This window comes from Sapajus apella, unplaced genomic scaffold (genome assembly GCF_009761245.1).
Source record: "Sapajus apella isolate SASKATOON/1434 unplaced genomic scaffold, GSC_monkey_1.0 scaffold10, whole genome shotgun sequence".
Lineage (NCBI taxonomy): Eukaryota > Metazoa > Chordata > Mammalia > Primates > Cebidae > Sapajus > Sapajus apella.
In genome coordinates, this window is record NW_022436950.1 from 18,034,192 (window position 1) to 18,051,166 (window position 16,975).

The window sequence follows — 16,975 nt, forward strand, 5'->3', positions numbered from 1 at the left end:
AAAGAAAAGAAAAGAATAGGCCAGGCACAGTGGCTTACCCCTATAATCCTAGCACTCTGGGAGAGGCTGAGGCAGGTAAATTTTAAGGTCAGGAGTTCGAGACCATCCTGGCCAACATGGTGAAAGCCAGTCTCTACTAAAAAAAATACAAAAATTATTTGGACATGGTGGCACTTGCCTGTAATCCCAGCTACTCCAGAGACTGACGCAGGAGAATCGCTTTAACCCGGAAGGTGGAGCTTGCGTGAATCACACCACTGCACTCCAGCCTGGGCAACAGAGTGAAGCTCTGTCTCAAAAAAAAAAAAAAAAAAAAAAAAGAAAGAAAGAAAGAAGAAAAGAAAAAAAGAAACTTCCCTTTATCTGTCACCTCATCACTTTGGTAGAAAACTGGAGATTTAATCTTAAATTGTTATTTTCCATTTCCCCAATTCTCCCACCCTAGTCAATATCCAGAGTTTCATTTAGGTTTTTGCCTTGAAAGTTTCTGTTCATCTATTATTTTCATTCCACTACTACCATTATTACATGGTAGTATTTCACCATGTTGGCCAGGCTGGTCTCGAACTCCTGACCTCAAGTGATCCACCTGCCTCAGCCTCCCAAAGGGCCGGGATTACAGGCGTGAGCCACCACACCCAGCCAAGATAAGGGAAAGTTTCAGTGGCAAAAGGATTCAGACATGATTTCAGCCTGGACATCTATGACACTTGGGGCCAGATTATTCTTTGTTGTGGGCACATCCCTGGGTAAAAAATATAACTGATCCCAGTAGCTTATCTCTTTTTTCCCCTGTATTTGTGCTCTACTGTTAAATTACATGTCCTCAAATACTGTTTTCCTCACGTCAAAAACTTTCAGTGGCATCCTTCTAGAGTCCCTCTTATTTAGGATTCCTAGACAGTTGTGTCCTTTTCAACACCTTCCTCTTATGTCCTAAGTGAACCTTCCATTCCAGGCAAACTGGCCTACTTGTTCCATTTTTTGTTCTAAATGTAGTAGTCATAATAACTAATTTTACAATACTGTATTGGTAGTTCTAGTATGTATCTAGTTCTACTAGATAACATAATAGTTTATTAGTGAACCATTAACAAAGATTGGTTTATCTTGTTGAAAGATCTATCCTTGATATCTTATGCTACACATCTGTGGATTCTGGAGCCCAGCTAACTGGATTCAGTTATTGGATCTGCCACTTAGGAACCTGGACAAGTTGCCTTGTTTCCCTGTCTGCAGAATGGGCTGACAATGATGCTTATCTCACAGGGTTGCTGTGCAACTTACAATAGTCCCTGGTCTTTCGTAAGCACTAGGTAATTCGGCTGTTATCATTTCTTTTATGAATGCACGTTTAAAGGCCATATATTTTTGGTTTGTTTGTTTTGGGAACAAATACTTTTTAATGGGCTTAAAGTTTATTTTTGTTTGTTTTTGTTTTCGTTTTTTTACAAATATACTGGAGAATCACGCAATGCTGCTAGTACTGGATACAATCCAGGACCACAAGTCTACACACTTTTTTGCTACTACTGGTCCTGTAATGGCAGAACCTTTCATCTCACCTTTATTGTTTACTGTGACCCCTGCATTATCTTCAGAATAAAGAAACACGCCATCATTTCTCTGGCATGACTTTTGTTGTCAAATAACCACTGTGGATGTACTTTTTTTCTGAGCTCCAATTTGCCTTGACTGTGGCCATCACCATGTCACCCACACCAGCAGCAAGAAGTCTATTCAGCTGTCCCTTGATCCCCTTCACAGAGATAATATTCAGGTTTTTGGCTCCTGTGTTGCTAACACAATTGATCACAACTCCTACTGGAAGACCCAGGGAAATCTGGAATTTTGCACCAGAGGACCCACCATGTCCTCGCTTCAACAATTTGAATGCCAGAAGTAAAGGCCATATATTGATATATAGTGTAAATAATGTTATCATTTCTATTGATATGCTGACCAACGTGATGTTCCCCTCAATGCATGTCTAATTGTTTTATCTGAATATTTTCTGATCATATCATTAACCATTTTTTCTTTATGTAAAATAACACACACACACACACACACACACACACACACACACACACACACACTTAATGAGAGACCCAGGATGATTCTAGAACCCTAAAAATTCCTACAAGATGCAAAACCTAAGTATACACCCTATTCCCACATCGATAAAGGTCTCCATGTGGCCAGGGTTATCAAGTTTCTGAAGTTCAGTATTCAATGTGTTCATCATTAATTACAACGTGGCTCTGATCAACTTGGGGAAAACGGCAAAAAGCAATTAAGAAAAAATTAGAACCAAGAATAAAAGACAAGCTTTCTTTCTACTTTTTATCTTTTCCCAGAGTTTCGATGTTTTTCACTTTAGCTCCCCATGGATAAGCTGGAAGGTAGAGCAAGCCATAAGTAATTTCTTTTGAAATGAGGGAATGGAAGAGGGCATTTCTCCAAAAACCCCTGCCTTTCCTATAGAGCTGCTGTTGTCCCTCTGTTCTTTCCCCTTTTCCCCCTGGGTGGTTTCTCTCCCCTGAGTAATGGTAAGAGCAAGAAAAGCCATGGATGTACCCATGTGACTATGTAACCACATGACTTTATTGCCTGTTATATATGTTCCAGATAACCATTTTATTTTGTAACTCAAATTCTTTCCTTTCCCAATCTCCCCTGTGCAGTATCAGACTCTCCCCAAGTCCTCTCTAAACCACCACCCTCTTAAGCTGAGCTAGTAGAAAAGTGAGGATCTGCCTGTAATTACTGCTTAATTCATTTGCATGTGGATGTTCTCATTATAATGTCATTAGCATGGGGAGGGAGTCTGGTTGCCAGAGCAACCAGGAGTGGGGCAGGTGCAGTTCAGCCTCAATTGGATTCTCTGCTTGGTTTGGTCAAACTCCACCTGTATTCATGGCACTTATTACTCTTCAGGCTGCCAAAATGAAAACATTCCACAGTTACCCTCTTTATGTTGGCCATGTCTCCAGAATTTCTTGCTAACCTGTACAGTTCAGCCTTGATTTCGCTAATAACCCTTTTATTTTAGCTAGCCATGCTTGGAGACTTTTTTTTTCTCATCTTTGCTGTCCAAAATGGTAGCCACTTACCACATGTGGTTACTGAGCACTCAAAATAGGATTAGCGTGAATTCAGATGTCCTGTAAGAGTGGTAAAAACAAAGGTCCTCAAAGACTTAATATAAAAAAATGTAAAATATCTCATTAATAACTTAGTTAATTTCAAATCTATGTTACAGGGGGAATATTTCAGATATATGGGGTAAAGTAAAATACATTATTAATTTCTCCTAGTTCTTTTTGCTTTTTAAATATGGATAGGAAAATGTTCAAGCTTACAGATGTGGCTTACATATACATTACACTTTATATTTTTACAGGCAACACTGTCCTAGATAATGAATTCCTCTTCTGAATCTCTCCTCTGATCAGAACAACCTTCTTAATCCACATAGACATTTTCAATAGCTGTCATCCTCTGCAGAGTTTCCACAGCTCATTTTTTCCAGATTGCCTCACAATTTGCTTGTTTTCAGCCATCATTTCATGAAGACTCTTAGAGGTTACAAAATTCAATTTTCCTATCAACACAGTAATTCTCTCATACAATGGTGCTGATAGATGGTTAACCAGACTTGGGGGCCACTACTTAACAGAACAGCAGATACAGAAAAACTCGAATTCGAAGACATTTTTTCCTTATATTGACAAGAAATCTGCTGTTTTGATAAAGTTACCTGCTTGCTGGGTGTGGTGGTACATGCCTATAGTCTCCGCTCTCCCAGAAGCAGTAGAATCCCTTCAAGACCAGCTTGGACAACACAGTGAGACCCTGTCTCAAAAAATAAATATATAAACCAATAATGTTTTTTAAAAAGCTACCTGCTGCTTTTAGTTCTGTCCTTGGAACAAAATTGAGCGAGGGTGCTCCCCTTCCAGATGACGACTCTCCCTTTACTTGGGGACTGCCGTCATGGTCTGCAAGCTTTGCTTTTCTCTGTTAAACATTAGCCAGGCCCCTCTACAGTTTCTACTAAGACAGGGCCTCGAGGCTCAACCATTCTTGTTCATTCTTGTTGCCCTCCCCCAGATTTCTGTCATTTATCAATGTCCCTGTAAAGGATGTGGACTCAGGAAGTAGAGCCCCGGACACAGTTGTGGTGCTGCAGTGGACCATCCCCTTTCCATCTGGACACTAGGGTTTGGGTTAGTGAGGCTAAAACTGCATTTGATTTATCCTCTTCTCTATCCTGTTGTTGAAACGCATTGAGCTTTTCATCCGCTACACTTAACACATCTTTTCCCACATCAACTGATGTAAAGCCATAACTTCTGTATCGTGGACTTATATAACTGACCTTGTAAAAATATAAACCCAGGACTTTATGTGTATCTCAGTAAAATTTTGCCTTGGGGCAATGATTTATTCTACTTTTCTAATGCATGAAGAGAATTTTAAGTCTGGTTCTTACTCAGTGAATTAGCTATTCTTAGTTGTGTACCAAACATATGATAAACTTGCTTTTGATGTCCTCTTAGTCACTAATAAGTGTGTTGAACTAGACAGAACCATCTTGCCCATTAAGATATGAAAGACTTTGATAACTCTCTTTCTAAAATCAAGATAGATGACAATGTTATCTGATCAAATTATTCCACCAGAAAATAATAGCAGTGAACAACTCTTTATTGACCTACTATGTGCCAGAAATTTTTTTTGTACCAATGTATGAGTTGAATTTAGGATAACAGTTCTGATGCCAGGTAGGGCGCAGTGGCTCACGCCTGTAATCCCAGCACTTTGGGAGGCCGAGGTGGGCAGATCACTTGAGGTCAGGAGTTCAAGACGGGCCTTGCCAACATGGTAAAACCCCATCTCTACTAAAAATACAAAAATTTGCCTGGCATGGTGGCATGTGCTTGTAATGCCAGCTGCTCAGGAGCCTGAGGCAGGAGAATCACTTGAACCAGACAGACGGAAGTTGCAGTGAGCCAAGATTGTGCTACTGCACTCCAGCCTGGGTAACAGAGTGAGACTCTGTCTGAAAAAAAAAAAAAAAAATTCTGATGTCTAATAATTACCTCTTCCTTCTCTACATGTTGCCAAGCTGTCTGTTTAATAATCTGTTAGTATTGTAAGGACATTATCCCAGAGTTAATCATTAATCTTACCAGTTTGTGGTTTCTGTAGTCCAGTCTTTTCGCTTTTCAAATACCAAAACGCCATTTGTTACTGGCCAATGTTTTCATATCTCTTTCATTCTCAGTGTGTTTTAAAGACCATCAACCATGATTCCACAATTGTACATGTAAGTTGCCTTATTTTCTTGAGAGAGAGTTAGATTGTACTCGGAGATTTATAATCATTTAAGGTTGCTCTTTATTTTCTTTTTTTCCTTTCCTCCTGGAGAAATTGTTTCTGTTTTAGTCAACACCATAGCCTGGCATCTACCATAGTATCCGATTATTGACTGCTTCCATTTTCAGTCTTTTTCCCTTCCTGTCTCTTTTCAGTTTGACAGTCCATTTCTTCATCTCAGTGAAAAAGAAGAAAAATTAAGTTATGTAGGTCTTCTGCCTTCTCTCATTTGATATTAATATTAAAGCATCTTTCTCTGGCCATGATCAACAAATCTGTTTCCCCTTCATTTTCTGGAGACAAAAGGTAATTCTAGTTTTGTATACATAATGTTCATCAAGATAATGAAACCAGATTCAAGGAGGCATTTTCAGTTTCTTACACCTGAGTTTACAAACATTAATAGATCATTTGGAGCCTTTGTGTAGCTGTTTCTCCCCTCTACTCTGTATTTCCATCTTAACAAAAATGTAAAAATGTAGTCATATTAAATAAAAATTTTAAGTAAATTGTTATCAGATTTGTTATAGAAACAACCCATTAAACTTACAAGTTAGGACTGATGCCGTTTTTGTAGCTTCTGCAGAAGCATATACTATTTTGACATTAACACATTTTGTTAAATGGGCTAATTATGAAAATCATTATTCATTTAATTATTTTCTCAATGTTTGCACTGTTACCTGCTTCATATATGTATATGCCATAGTAGTTGGCAATAATTGTGTGGTTAGAATGGTGAGTGTCATACATTGAAGTGTTTTCTCTGGCAATGCTACAGAGTCCCAGAGGAAAAGTCCTAAGTGTGTGCTTTTGAAGAAGACGATGATAAATTGTGACTACCTGTGTTGCCATAAGGTAAGTGATTATATATAATTGGTTGAATCTTGAAAGGTACTGTAAGCTATGCGTTTAGTGTTCTGCATTTATAAATGTTACCGCCACACTTAGATTGTATCTACTCATGTAATGAGAAGGCAAACTGTGAAAGAGCAATTTGACTAATTCAGTCAAAATTATCATATCAATCATGTGGATATTTCAGAGAAAAGTTTTAAGTGCCTGGATTATCAAAATAATTACTTCATTTATCCATTCCCTTTACTCTGTGCATATGAAGAGATAATCTGATAGACTATTTTTTTCTTTTTAGAAAGAGATACTTATTTAATATTGGGAACTACCCAATGTAATCTCTGAAAGCCTTTCACAGTTTTGCATCTGGCTTCTTTTGATAAATATTATCTTCTCACTTTTATAGCAGTTTTTCCAAAGCAAAAAGCATATTTTCCAAAAGTTATTTGTCAGTATAATACAAATTAAAAAGTGAAGCATAATATTGTAGATTCTTTTCTCACAACATTTCAAAACAGCCTTGAATTGAATTGGATCATACTGGATTACTTAACTCAGTTAAAACATAAAAGAAACTAGATACTGATGGCAATTTTATTCATCTCTCAAATTTACAATAACCTTAAATTATTTTGCTTGATTTGTTTTTACACCAATCATTTAGTTTAATTTATCACTATACAAAATCTGAATAGGTTATCAAGGTACTGAAATATATAATTCTCTTAGAAAACATGTGATTCTGAGATTGTACTTCTTTTTCCATCCAATGAAAGATTTTGTTACAACCTGCAAGAGAATTTTCTTACCAAAAAATAGCAATAGATTAACAAATTAAAAATGCATCCATCTGTTGGTTTGCTTATTGCCTTGCTATCTGAAACATGCAGATCTAAGTGGGTTGTTTTATTTATGAAGACCCTCTGGCTGTGAGAGTTATGAATCCATAGCTTGCATTCATAAACATAATAAAGGTTAACATTATAATAAAAGTTAAATACACAGAGCATTTTGTGTTTTTTAATAGCTTTGAGTTTTTAAACAAATAATTTTGAAAAACAGAACTTTTTATATAAAATGTAAAATAGGATTCAGCTATTCTCCTTACAGCATTTTTACAGAAAATCAGGGATTTACAGACAAAAACATCAAGTTGCATATGACCTGGTTCGATTTTTACTTTGTTTATAAATAGTAGAAAATTGCCTTGAAATGATTGAATATGAACCTTGATTCTTCCCCAAGGAGAACTAAGATTACGTTATTTTATTAGAGTTGAAAGGGACCATCAAGATGATCTAGATTAGAATTTAAGGCTTAAAGAGATGCATCTACTTGTCTAACAACAAACAATACAGAATTTAGGGCTCTTGCCTTCTAATGTGATATTCCTTTCATTATTTAACATGTTTTTGTAGTACCCTGAGCTAACTTCTTTGATTTCCGTGTTCCACTTTGTTACATTTTAAGCACAGCACACTTTCTGTTAATTAAGATTGTATTGTCTTTGTTTGGAAGAGAGCAATTTTGACTGATGTCTGTATTTCAATGTAAATTTCAAATGTGGAAAAGAAGCTGTGGCTCACACTGATAGCCAAGCAAAGAGACAGCTTGCACACATGCACATATATACACACGCATTCTGCAACAGGTGAAAACTAACATAAAATATCTAAATATAAGAACAAATTAATCTCTGCAAGATACAGTGCATGGGAAGGAGACGATTCCCTATGACTAACAGTGCAGCCATCTCTGATAAGACTAATAACAATGTGGAAAAAAGGGAACCTACTTACACCATTGGTGGGAATATAAATTAGTATAGCCATTGTAGAAACCCGTATGGAAGTGCCTCAATAAACTACAATTAGAATTACCAAGTGATCCAGAAATCCCACTTCTGGATATTTATCCAAAACGTTTGAAATCAGTATGTCTGCACTCCTGTCTTCACTGCAACACTGTTCACGATAGCCGAGTTATGGAATCAACCTGTCCGTCAACAGATGAATGGATACAGAAAATGTAGCATGTACAGCACAGGTGCAGAGCTGTTGAGGCTCCTGGGATTGGCTCTGGGACAAGTCTGGCATCCCTCAGATGGAGTCTCACTCTGTTGCCCAAGCTGGAGTGCAATGGTGCGATCGTGGCTCACTGCAGCCTCCCCCTCCCGGGTTCAAGTGAGTCTCCTGCCTCAGCCTCCTGAGTAGCTGGGATTACAGGTGCATACCACCATGCCCAGCTAATTTTTGTATTTTCAGTTGAGGCTGGGTTTCACCATGTTGGTCAGGCTGGTCTCAAACTCCTGACTTTGTGATCCTCCTGCCTCGGCCTCCCAAAGTCCTGGGATTACAGGCATGAGCCACTGCACCAGGCCGAGATGACCGTTTTTTATTTCCTAGTGTAGAGCCGGCTTTTCCACGTTCATTCACAAATGCATTCATTCATTCATCCTCTCTCTGCTCTCTCTCTCTCTCTCTCTCTCTCTCCCCTAGTCCTTGCCTATATGTTCATGCACATGTATGCACGCAAACTTACACATACATAGAGTCTCTTTCTCCATCATGTATAATATACACATGTAAACTTTTTAAAAAAGGAAAATTTGGCATGTATTCACAATGAAATACTATTCACCCCTTAAAAAGAAGGAAATTCTGTCATTTGCAACAATGCAAATAGAATTGGAGAATGTTATGCCAAGTGAAATAAGCCAGGCACAGAAAGACAAATATTGAATATTTTCACTTACGTGTGGAATCTGAAACAAATTCACAGAAGCAAAGAGTAGCATCATGATTACAGAGTCTGGGGTAGGCAGAATAAGAAAACACGTTGAGGCCAGTCACGGTGGATCACACCTACAATACCAGCACTTTGGGAGGCTAAGGCAGGTGGATCACTTGAGGCCAGGAGTTCGAGACCACCCTGGCCAACATGGTGAAACTCCATCTCTACTAAAAATACAAAACTCAGCAGGGCATGGCAGTGCATGACTGTAATCCCAGCTACTCCAGAGATTCAGGCAGGGGAATCACTTGAACCTGGGAGTTGGAGGTTGCAGTGAGCCAAGATTGTGCCACTGCACTCCAGCCTGGGCAACAGAGCAAGACTCTGTATAAAAAAATAAAAAATAAAAATGTGTGAGAAAGGACACAAAATCTCAGGAAGAATATGTGGTGTTTTCTTTTTTAGTCAATTGCATGGCACGGTTAATAGAGTTAATAATAATGTATTGTACATTTCAAAATTACTACCAGAGTAAATTTCAAACGTCCCCAAAAAATGGTAAGTAGTTGAGGTGATAGATATGTTAATTAACTTAACTTAGTGATTCCACATTGTATTCATAAGTCATAACATCACTTTGTACCCCATAAATATATACAATTATTACCAATTGTCAATTTATAATAAAAGAACAAAGAAAAAAGACTAATGACAAATGGAAATAGTAATCTTTGGTAGAAAAGTACTTGTGAGACTCTTAAAAATCCTTCAATTATATTAAATAATAAAAATGTATGGTTCAAGTTTTTAAAAAACGATTATTGAAATTGCCCTTGACTTCACCCGTTGAACCACAAATTAAGGTGCAAAAATATGAACAGCAAACAATCATTTTGTGTCAAGCACTCTGTTTATGGCTTTATATAGAGTGTCTCACTTCGTTCTTATAACAATCCTGAGGTAGTCACTATTGTTAGCCCCATTTTACAGATGAAGAAACTGAAGCTCTCACGTAAACATACATTTTCCTCCTAGGATGTAATAAAAGTAAAGAGAATTACTGTGTGGGATATGAGAAGCAGAGACCATGAGAGCTGAGATGAGCTAAATTCAAATGGTCACTGAGGGTCTTCCAAATGACTCCCTCTCCTATTTTGGCCTTAAAGAACATAAGTCAAATGTAAGTCTCAATAAAGTTACAAATCACATGCTATGGGCAATCAAGGCTGCTCTCAAATGGTCAAAACCACTAATATTGCATCTGTATGTGAGTCTTCTATGCCATATCCAAGAAGAAGTCAATTGTTAGGTAATGCTTAATTCTGACAATATTTTTAAAGGTCAGCCAATTCTAAATTATCTTTGATTGCTGGAGAAAATAAGAACAAAGGTAAAAATGGGAAAGTGCTAGCTTCTCTAAACCTCATTTTAACCCCCAATTGGCTATTCAAAACCATCAAACTTTTAAGCACAGTTGCTAACATTCGGCTAAGCTATTTGTATTTGTTTGGGGTTTTAATACCTTCCCTCTCTTTGTTGGGGGCAAATAACCAGCTCGAAGAAGCAGCAAATGTCTGCAGCTTTGGAAGATAGTCCTTGAGCTCCTGAAATCAAAAGTTGACTGCAGAGACAATGGGAAATGTAATGAGACACTCTATTTACAGAAGTGGGTATATTGGTCCAGTATGATACAACACAAGGCCATTCATTTTCATGTGGCAGCAAGCAAGCAACTTTGTGAAAATTTACATTTGTTTATTCAATGGCTATAATGAATGGGTCCCATAAAGTCAATGCAAATTATGTATGAGCACAGAAAAGAAGTAAACCTCCCAAAGTTTTAGGAAATCTTTCACCATCAGCTACTTTAATTTTATTTCATGGATTAGTTACAGCCAAATCATTTATGAAAACATATATAGGGAAATATCCCTCTATACCGTATACATTCTGAAACTTATTTTTATGGTTATTATTTCCCAAATGAAATACACAGAACACATATAGAAAAAAATACATGTATTCCACAGTAAAGAAAGAATCAAAGAGAAATTTAATAATACGAGTTTTAAAAAGATTAATAACTTATCTTGAGGCTTAAAGGGGCAATTTTATACAGGTGCTGACTTTTAAGAAGTCTATTTTTTCTTTAATAACCAACATCCTTCCCCCACCTTCATATAAATTGCCTTTATTATGAGTTAGAAGCTAATAAGAATTACTTAGCAGGCATATTCTTTGGAAATAATGAAACTCTGTGGCTTACAAAGAGTAGTTATGGGTTTGAGTTTGTGCCCATGTGTGCACGTGTGTGATATTTGTACAGATAATCTCTGGGTACACTTTGTATTGAAATACACCAAACCAACCCAAATTGAATTCTAAAAACCAATATTATTCTTGGCATTATCTTACTAAAGAAGACAACTAGCTAAAAGCCTATATGTATCCATAACCAAGTATAATTTATTCAGTTTCCAGAGCTTTAAAATAATAATTCTGAGTACTATTTCATTTATTCTCAACAATTTCATCATTTGGAAAATTAATCAACCGTCAAAAAAGTTGAACTCCAAATGATATTAGATTTAAATTATGCATGTGTTTTATCAGAATACGAACAGCAAAACATATTGCAGAATTATAAATAGGTAAATTATCTTTGAAGAAGAATCTATGTAAACTGAGAATAATCAATAATATGGCTTTAATTTTAAACGTTAAAAGCTTTACTATCTTTGCAACACTTCAGTCGTGTATGTGTGCACATAATTTCCCAACCTTCTTTGCATTTCTTAGACTTTTTCTATTTTTATACTAAGTACTAAAAAGAAGCACTGTTTTTAGAGATTTAGCCGTGTTCAGAAAAAAGAAATCACGAAATTATTTTCTTGGTAATTATTAGCTTTATACTTAACAAGTTTAAGGCATTGGTGAATCAAACATTTGCCAAACATTCCCCATGGATTTGCCAAGCATCTGTGTTAACATGCCAAATAAGCTCCAGGGTTATAAAGTTATTTGCTCAGGTATATTGGTTATACTCTTGCTCCTGAATAACTACTGCTGCTTGCCTTTTGCTTTGCTAGATAAGAAACTCAACTGTTGCAAAAGACAGATGCAAAACAGACAATTTATATAGGTAGATAAATCATAATATTCAAATTTATATCATTCGCAATTTTTACTGTGATACCTTTTTACCTCTAATAAAGGGAACACAGAAATAGAAACACAAGTAAAATTTAAGTATGCCTAATGTAAAAATTCACTTTAGTATATTATTATCTTAAAACATATTAAATACATGTGCCTTAATTGAGACAGAAGCAAATAGACTATTTCTAGTGAAAAGATGAAATTAATCTCTTTATTTTTAGAGCATATCAGGTTGCTTGTGGTTTTAGTGAAAACTTGGAACATGTTGTGACTTTAGCTGATCAGGAATATGAAGTCAAATTTAAGAGACTGTATAATCAGAATGCAGATGGTACCAACAGAAAAGAAAGTAATTAGAATAAGGCCTATGTCTCAATTCAGGGTCTTTTTCTAGAGATCAAAACCTAATTTGTATTAATGACCTATCTGACTTTTCAGGGAAGTAATGAACCATTACAAATAGAAAGGTCTTAAAAGTGTGGCTCCCTATTATAAGATGCAACCTCCCTCCAATATTAAGACATTAAATTACACAGGGCGAAATCTGTGCAAAGTAATAAGCAGAACATTCCTCCAGCTTCTCTCCAATTAGCAAAAACAAATGTTCCCAAGTAATTTTAGGAAGAGATGTTAGTACTTACAGGTCAGCTAAGAGTCAGTCAATCCAAGAAAAAGGAAACTAGACACATCTGATCACTTACATTAGGAAAGAAACTAGGACTATTCCTGGGCTCCAGCCCCTGTTAAAGTACAGCAAGGGTGCTTTATTCTTTGCCTCAACAAGTCTTGGAATGCTTGTCTTCCAGGACGATTTTACATCACATTGGTGCTAGGCTGCCGATGTGGGGGGCTGGTATATGTGTTTGCATTTTTGTGTGTGTTTGAGAAAGCAGTTTCTGAAGGAGCTGTGCACCAAAACCCTCCAACTGATAGTCTCCCACCCCCAGCTTTGGAAGAATCCGTTGTGTTTCTGCCACCCCCTTCTTTTTCCATCTAAATGTGTGTGGTGCTGGGCCTCAGGAGGTCTTAGCACACAAAGATTCTATCCAAGGCTGTCACTTGGCTGACAGCAAAAAGGTTGCAGGGAAATGGACAGTGATGTGTAGGTGGACATGGAAAAAGCCAAGAACTGAGCAGATTAAGGCAGAATACAGCAATAGGAAGGTTCTGAATCACAGTCTCTTCCAGACTCAGAGCTAACCCACGGTGATTGTTAACCACGTGAAGTATTTATATATAAAAGCTTTAAAGCTGGCTAATCTTATTCTTAATCTAAGTCAGGTTTTTAAAACAAGTACCCTAATTTATAAATAGATGGCTATCTATAACACATAGATACACATATTGTAAAGTGCCAGAAGAAGTGTATTGCTAAAGAAAGCTAGAGGTAAGAAGACCCAAAGCACCCTGAATATTCTCACTACTTTTGCAGTTCACTGTGATTTCTATCTGTGCAGTGATTTCTGCAGTGCAAATTTATTTCACTCAGTATCCTACCCAGGATGACCTGCTAAATAATATGGACACAACCAGGCATTTATCAAAGTACCTTAAATTGCAACAATTTGAATGAAAACTATGCAAGTTTCAGATGAGAACATAATGAGGCACAGAGGAAATGGGGCCCAGCTTTCCTGAGCTGCAGCAAACTGACCATTTAATGGTACAGACTTGATTAATTTCCTGCCGATGTTCAATTACCTCTGATAGGTGTCTAATGTAATATAAATAGGCAGGTTGAAGTTGCAGCAATGGGACCTTACTCTTAATGTATGTTGGAATCTCTCTCATAATCACCTGTGTATGTTTCAGTTCCAATTTGTTTTAATTCAGAGCTGCAAGAGAGAAAGGTGATAGAGATGTAAAGGGTAGTTCCATACATGTTAATCTTGAATGTCAAAGAGAAGCATTACATTTCTGGAGATAAATCCTGTAATATTTATAATGTACAAATATTTTATATCACAGACAGATTTATACTAAACTGGGACAACATAACCTGCAATTCAGCCAGAGATAGCTAAGTGTGTTCTTTCTTAAAAAGCTACATTTATATAGAGCCACAAACTTAAATAATCAATGGGGTGGAAATATCATTCTCTATAATGTCTTATTTTTAACTCCTTCTGCAAAAGAAAAATCTGTGGTGCAGACATATACAGAGTTGACTATGAAGAAAAACGAATGGTTGAACTGAGATACTTTAAATGTCAGTTTGAGTCAAATGATCCATTACTAACTGAATTTCTTTTACCTTCTTACTTCAAATAACACATTGTTTGCCTGAATAAAGCCAGTTTCTTTGTGCAGAGAGAGTCAAGGTCGAACAGAAAGTGATTCCACGTATCACTTTACGTTGTAAAGTTGTATGACATATCTTTGTCTGTAGACTTCTGAGTTAGCACTTATTTTAGCTAAATTCTTCATTGTTTTTAAATGTAATATGTCCAGAAAGTCCCCCAAAAATGTCAGTTTTAGCCAAACCACATTTATAAATGTCACTTTGGTATTTCCATATTTCAGGAGTTTATGTTCAACTGATTTTAATAAGGTTTCACTAATTTACAATGTAGCCAAGTACTATGTAATTTAGGAAAAAGCCTATACTATGTTTCTTAGAGTTTTAACTGAATTCCCTCTTTAAGTGATTTGAATAAATGGTCAAAAGGCATAATCTTTAGCAGGGAAAAGGCTTTTATTTACTAACTGGAATAAATGATTAGATTAAAGAAATCAGCTATAGATATGATTTCAAAAGTAACTTATTCTTTATAAGCACACTTATTCTATTATCTAAGCAAGCATTTAAAGGATTTGTACTGTACATAAAGAAATGCATTATGTGTCATTTTAGACATCTTTAGAATGCTCAGAGATCTTTTGAAATTATAAAATACATGTTTGGAACATAGGTGTTTTGTAAATGTTTTAGATTATGATTGGGGAAGAAAAAGTTAGGTTTCCAAACTTAGATTCTCATTATGTAGTAAATCATAAATTATATTTATAGTCATATCATTTTCTTTCTTACAACATTTTATTGTAATTGCACATTATTTTTCAGAACACTATTGCAATACCTCTATAAATTGGTGCTCTGATTGGACAATTATTTCTCTCTTAAGAGTGGCTAAAATGGCTGGTGGCTCATGCCTGTAATCCCAACAGTTTGGGAGGCTGAGGCAGGAAGATTGCTTGAGACCAGGAGCTGAAGAGTAGCTTGGGCAACATAGTGAGACCCCCTCTTTACAAAAAAAAAAATTAAAAATTAGCTGAGCATGGTGGCATGTGCTTGTAGTCCCAATTACTCAGGAGGCTGAGATGGGAGGATCGCTTGAGCGCTGGAGGTAGAGGTTGCAGTAAGTCAAGATCACACTACTACACTCCAGTCAGCGTGGGTGACACAGTAAGACTCTGTCTCAAAAACAAACAAACAACAAAAAAAGTGGCTAAAAAAATGGTGCCAGCTTTATTTTATTTACATGTATATTACATATATCTTATTAGTTTTTCATCATAAGACAACTATAATTCCAAAGCTCTTTGGATAACCATCAGGTAACATGGCTATTAAATATTAAAATGTTTAATAGCTAAAATATTTAATATCTGGGGCTTGCAGCTTTATGTTGGCATTTTGAGTTAGAATGAGTGAACCTCAGTTCAGAGGTGTTATATTGAAAGGTTTCAAGTAAAAAGCACTTCACACTTTTTTGGGGGAATGGCTTTCATGCCTAAAACATAAAATTGTTCTGATGTTTAACTCATTTTCCCACTGCAGACAAAAGGAGATGCAAATTTTCTCCTCTAATTTCTCCTCCAGAAGGACACATTGTCTCTGCAAAATGTTCCTGCAAGGGACCTAGTTGCTGCAGAACTGAACTGGGCATCTTGGCACATGCCATCTCCCTCTCTCCGCCTCCGGAGGTGGAAAGGCCCCCGATGGTTTCTGGCTCCCACAGCCCTGTGTGGTGATAACTAGGTATTATGGTCATAACTAGGAAGAAATCTTTGATGTCTTCCACATGAGCTACTATTTGGTACATAGTAAACATTGAAGAAATGATTGTTATAACCAAATAAAATTTACGGACGGTGCCAAATGAAGTTCCAGAAAAGTCCTTCTCCCTTGAGAGTTGCAACCTTCCTGACTGCCCCTCTTTACCTCAGTGATTCAAAAGAGATTATTTTTCTTTTTTTTTTTTTTTTTTTTTTTTTTTTTTTTTTGAGATGGAGTCACGCTCTGTCATCAAGGCTGAAGTGCAGTGGCGCGATCTCAGCTCACCGCAAACTCTGCCTCCCCAGTTCAAATGATTCTCCTGCCTCAGCCTAATGAGTAGATGGGATTACAGGCACACGCCACCACGCCCAGCTAATTTTTGCATTTTTAGTACAGACAGGGTTTTACCGTGTTGTTCAGGCTGGTTTCGAACTCCTGAACTCATGATCCATCCGCCTCAGTCTGCCAAAGTGCTGGGATTACAGGCATGAGCCACCAGTCCCTGCCAAGACTATTATTCTAAGTGAAGTAACTCAGGAATGGAACACCAAACAACATGTTCTCACTGATATGTGGGAGCTAAGCTATGAGGATACAAAGGCATAAGAATAATACAATGGACTTTGGGGACTTGTGGGGAAGATGGGAGGGGAACTAGGGATAAAAAACAAAAAATACGGTGCAGCACACACTGCTTGGTTGATGGATGCACCACGATCTCACAGATCTCCACTAAAGAACTTACTCATGTAGCCAAATACTACCTGTACCCCAACAACTTACAGAAAAATAATTTTTTTTAAAAAAAGGCTTCTTGCTTTGTCTTGCTGTCACATCCTCCTG

General features: G+C 36.9%; 1 pseudogene; it reads right to left on the minus strand.

The window, feature by feature from the left end:
* Positions 1 to 1,467: 1,467 nt before the first annotated feature.
* On the minus strand, positions 1,468 to 1,945 carry LOC116552020 (annotated as a pseudogene).
* Positions 1,946 to 16,975: the final 15,030 nt, after the last annotated feature.